Source organism: Penaeus vannamei, chromosome 14, assembly GCF_042767895.1.
Source record: "Penaeus vannamei isolate JL-2024 chromosome 14, ASM4276789v1, whole genome shotgun sequence".
In the NCBI taxonomy this organism is placed as follows: Eukaryota; Metazoa; Arthropoda; class Malacostraca; order Decapoda; family Penaeidae; genus Penaeus; species Penaeus vannamei.
The window spans coordinates 21790917-21796450 of record NC_091562.1 but is presented as its reverse complement, the minus strand read 5'-3'; the positions used below and the strand labels follow the sequence as shown (position 1 = coordinate 21796450).

General features: G+C 41.2%; 1 protein-coding gene across 1 annotated transcript in view; it reads right to left on the bottom strand.

Annotated features, from left to right (window-relative positions):
* Positions 1–3270: 3270 nt before the first annotated feature.
* Positions 3271–5534, bottom strand: part of LOC113799902 (zinc finger protein 609) — a gene marked incomplete at its 5' end in the record, with an annotated part of 29482 nt that continues 27218 nt past the window's right edge. The window contains 1 exon segment of the mRNA XM_027350603.2: positions 3271–5534. This exon segment is cut by the window's right edge and continues 1362 nt beyond it.

Below are 5534 nucleotides of genomic sequence, written 5' to 3'. Positions count from 1 at the left end.
GGTAATATATGGATTATAAGAAGCAAGGAAATGACTTAGGTCTGGTCTATGAGAACGGAAACCGCGAATATTCCAATGTAGGAGAGCTATAGCTTATGAGTGATATCGCATACGGTACGTATTGGGGAATATGGGGGGGGGGAGCTAGGGGGTGTGAAGGGGGGGGTATCAGGAGGTGGGTGATTTGGGGAAGGGCATTGTTGTGTCATGATTGATTCACGTGTGTATCCGGGAGGGAGTGGAAAGGATAGAGGGGATGGAGGGAGGGAGAATGTGCGTATAGTTGGGGTTGAAGGGGGTGGGTTGTGTTGGGAGGGAGTAGGAGGAAGGGCTGTGGGGGGAGTATTAGTGGTAGGAGGATGGATAGTTTGAGTTGAAGGGGATGTGTTATCTTGGGAGGGATTAGGAGGAACGGGTGTAGTGGTGCTGTAAGAGGGGGGTGGATATCAAGAGGATGGGTATTGGGGGGATGGATATCGGTGGTTTATGGAATTGAGGGGGTTAGGTTTTGAGAGGGAGTAGGAGGAAGGGGTGTAGGGTGAATATTAGTAGGAGCGGTATGAATATCTGCAAACTCTTCAAGTGTGGAAGGAGCATGGGTTATGGGATCTTGTGTCTTAAGCATATAACTTTGAATGTCATCCATTGTTTCTGCAGTGGAGTTGGTTGGAGAGTTTTGTGGGAAGGTAATTGTTTCTGCAGTGGAGTTGGAGTTTCGTGGGATAAAGGTTTTCTTATGAGGGGGGGAGAAGAGGAGACTGGTGTCTCAGGAATAAACGTAAAGGTAGGTGGAGGTGATTATGTTGTAGGGGAAGAAGGGTTAGAACTTTTAGTTTGTCTACTGCAAGGAGGGAGAGGGGATGGTGTTGGGGCTGTAATTGACATTGGGGTGTCTGGGTTTAGAGTGGCAAAAGAATTGGTCTGAGGGAGGTAGAATGTAGAAGTGGAAATGGGGACATCTTGGCGTGCAGGGGGAGGGGCTGAGCGAACGATGTTTCTAGAGTATGGAGTATGAGAGAAACCTTGTCGACGGGCCGCCGCAGTTAGCACATGTATGTGTTTATGCTTAGCAGTTTGATCGGTTATGACCAGGTTGGGCACATATGGGGCATCGGTCTGTGGAACAGCAGTGTTTGGCAGGATGTCCAAAGCACCAACAGTTTTGACACTGACGGGGAGGGGGTTGGTATGGTTGAACAGGGAGGGATTGTCCACCAATGTAGATACGTAAGGGAAGGTCATGTGTACGGAAAGTAATTTTGGCAATGTTGGTCGGATTCTTTCGTTGACCTCTAGGAGGGATGGTGTAGCAATGTACTGATTTCACATCTTGGTCTTTGAGGCATCCTAATAAGTCTTCTCCACAGTCTGACCAATCTTTGGTATCGACTGGGCAGTTTGCTGGGGAGAGATAGACAGTTCTGGTACAAGTATTAGGGGTTGGATGAGGTTCTGCAGGAATGGGGTTGCCAGAATGATCTGTTAAATTTGATAGTGCTATAGATTAAGTTTCTCATCTGACTGTTACAAGACGGAAGCGATCGCGTCTGGTATAGAAAGGGACTCTGCCTACTTGTTTTTGGAGGCATTGTTGAAAGAGAAGTGTGTTGCCTGAGTAAGGAGCTGTAGAAGGGATCACGAAAAATCGGTCCCATTTAGCTGCGCTAAACAGAGTATTAAGATATCTGTAAGGTTGGTGGTGGTGGATGGTCGGGGACGTGTGGAAGAGGGAGTATTACAGAGTGATGGAGAATAAGGCTGTAAGGTAGTAATAAGGGAGGATAAGGTGCTTGATGAAGGTTGCGGGGGTAGAGTTGATGAATTTAAGGAAGTTGGGAGGGTAGGAATGTCTTCTGTAGATTGATTTTCTGCTTGGGTGGGTAATGCACTAGTAGGCATTGAGGAGTGGGTAGTAGTTTCAGTGTTCGGAGTCGTGGTCAAAGGAGAGCCTGGGGTGGGGCTAATTGATACAGGGGCTAGCCTCACTGCCTCTAATAAAGGGATTACATTTTCATTACTGGTCATGGGGAACCTGGATTATATAAAAGGCATCAACTGGTCCACCTCCATCACTAGTGAAAGGTAAGGGCTAGATTACTCGGGAGTACCGTGCCCATAATTCCCGCAGGCCGTTCAGGACTGGCACAAGGTCAACCTTTCATCCTCTCAAGCAAGGCTCTCACACCTTAGGAAGTAGATTGTAGAAGGGGATGGAAAAGGGATGGAAACAAAAGCTAGAGGGGGAAAATACCATGCAAAATTAGTTGAGTCGAGGGCTGAGGCCCTAGGCAGGGGAGTTCCCTGTATTGGGTCTCAGTCTTCGTTTCCTAAGCCCCCCCACGACAACAAAAGGCAAGGGATTGGGGGGGGGGGGATCACAAAGAATCAATCCCATTTGGCTAGGCCAAAGAGAGTACTCAGAAGGTTTGCTGAGGTAGAAGCAGTAGAAGGATGAGGGCGAGAGGAAGATGGGGTGGTGTGGAGTTTAGTAGTTTTGCAGGGAGGACTACAATAAGGATGAAGAGTAGTAAAATGGGAGGAGGAAGGGGTGCTGTCTTGTGGTTGAGTAATAACCTGGGTTGCCATTTTGGAAAGATTTAAGTTGTATGTAAGTGTTGAAGAGGGAGTATTAGTATCAGTAGTCAGAGCCATGGTCAAAGGAGGGGCAGGGGTCTGAAAAATATCAAAATAAAATTCAGATAGGCTAGCTGTAGAAGGGGCCGGCCTTAATGCCCCTATCAAGGGTAAAGAATCTTCATTATTGGCCATGGTGAGCTTGAATAAAATGGGGAAAAGAAATGGTCTATCCCTCAGGGTCCCCATAAGGGGTAATGGCTAGGTAATTATCAAGGGAATACCATGCCCATGGCTCCCAGAGGCCATTCATGACTGACACAAAGCCAGCCTTTCATAATTTCAAGCATGGCTCTCACACCTTATGAGTGGGATAAAAGGGAATAAAGAAGATACGGAAGAGGAAAGGAGAGAAGAAAAGACCCAGCAAAATTAGTTAAGGCAAGGTAGGTGTGTTCCCCTACATTGGGACTCAGTCCTCGTCTCCTAAGCCCTCCCACGATGACAATGAGCAAGGTATTGGAAGGGTATATGATATATATATAAGATATGTAACATATATAACATACATTAGACATTTTACATAATATGCAATATATGTAAAAGCTTCGTACTCAGCATTGGTTTTTAAAAACTTGAAAAAGCAAGAAGTAGTGAATCACCATTGTCAAAAATGCTGATAAATGAAATAAAGAATACAATAAAAGTATTTTTATTTTGTAAGAAGCCAAATCAAAATGTACATAGGAGCAACAGGCAGTCCCTATGTACCGTGTTCCTCCCAACATTTGTACAGTAATATGAAACCCTACCACACTCATCAAATTCTTAATGACAATTCTCTCCTAGTTAAGTTGATCACTTCCCAAAGTTGGGCAGGGAGGGGGGGGGGGGTGCTACAGCCACAAGTACTTCCTTGACCAGTTCTCTTGTAATATAAATATGAAATGCTTTAATTAGACAATCACAGCTAGTTCTACAATAGTAATGGGTCACATAGACCAATCACGGGTAACATATACCTTGGGCTATAAGTGAGCAATCACAAATGATAAACAAGTTTCTAGCCCCCAACACGACACTAAGGATGACAATAGTAACCCTAGCTCATAATAACCTGCCTTTACCCCATGATTCAAAGGGCTGGCCAACCTCGTCACACCAACTTTCGCTGCAGAGTCGGTGTCTTGCAAATGAAAGTACTTGCTAGTTAAATTAAATTTTTCATTGATTTTATCTGGACAGAATTAGCTTCCCTCTTGCTTCCCCAAGGTAAGAATGAATTTTATTACAAAATTGCATACGAACAAGATATGTTTTTGTCTCCCAGTATTTCAGTGCAAAATTATTATTGAGAAATGTTATATATTGATAACATCTTAATTGATAAAAATCATGTGAAATTATCAATGACTGAGGTATTTCCAACATTAAAATAACACATTTTAAAACAGATTGTACAACTCTTAAGGTAACATGAAATAATTGGACACTGTATAGTCCATTCAGCAGAAGACATCCAATAAACGTCCCATTATGTTCCATAGGATGGACCTGCAACCATAAACAATTCTATTCAGTTCACAACATACATGAAATGCTAGAGAGAAAAGATGATTTGTTTTTTCTTTTTAATTTAAGATATGAGGCAATGGAAATTAAAAAGTTTTAAACTTTAAATAAATACAGCAAGGAATGGATGAAAGATAATGACATAGAAAATAAATTTGTACATAACTTTAGTGGCTTGTCAGAACCAGGTAGCTGTGTGCATGGTGAACTATTTAGTGTCTTAACAACTCTTCTTGTCCTTTATTTTCTTGCAATATGGTACAGATGTAGTACTCCAGCTTAGCTGGACTATATATGTACTGCTGGTAAAACTATCACACCCCTTGTCTCATTTATATAAGCCCTAAATCAATTTCTGAATTTAAAATTAACTGATCTGCTGCAAATGATAAAACTTTAAAGGTCTTTGGTACAAGTCTTTAGGTTGAATTAAAATACAAAGAAACAGCAATTTTGTCATCTTCAACAGATATCAATTATTGAGAGCATTGTTAACACAAATTATGTGACTAAAAGGTATTAAAAATTAAACAGATTTGATAACATCTTTTGAAATATAGAGTAAATAAATTTGCATGAGCAGTTCTAGGCATAAATACTATTTGCAAATAATACTTCCCATTAAAAATGTTTTATTAAAACAACCCAATGAGTGCATACTATTTATGAAAGAATAGTCTGATCTTCTTAGCCTCTTAATGTCTGAACAAGGGAAAAAAACATTCACCTTGACTGCTGATATCATCTTCCTTTCACAGTAATCGTATAATTTTTGCTAAATATTATGAAAGTTGCTGTCACATTAAGGTTTCTGTCTAAATGCATGTTATATTGAGTCAAAACAGTCTAGCAGAATTATGGAATGATATCTCATGAATGGAATGACATCAGAATGACTTCTGTTGTTCTTATTGTCTCCATCAGAACATGACTATTCTGCTTCTTTATTTCCTTCTTTACCTTTAGTTGAACATCAGTTTCAATTTTCCCCAAAAAATCCAATACTATATTATCTATAAAATAAACAGCACAATTTTTTTTCCCCAAAATTTGTATCAACTTCCGTATTGTAATGTCTGCCTGCCTATCCCAGTAAGAAACATCTGGTAGACAGGCAAGCAGGCAATCAATCACACCTGAGTTTGCTGACTCTATCACAGGCTGGCCAGAACAATATTTATATAAACATGGACTCCACAGCAGTATGATCACAGTATATACAAATGATGATTATGAACACGAACCAGTTACACATGGGTCGATCACTAAGCTCTCACACACACACAAAAAAATCCCCCTACAATACAATAGATAACATGGTCTTGACCCACTATAAGCTAACATGCCAAATGTGATATACTTCAGTTCTGGCTTGGCAAGATATCAAA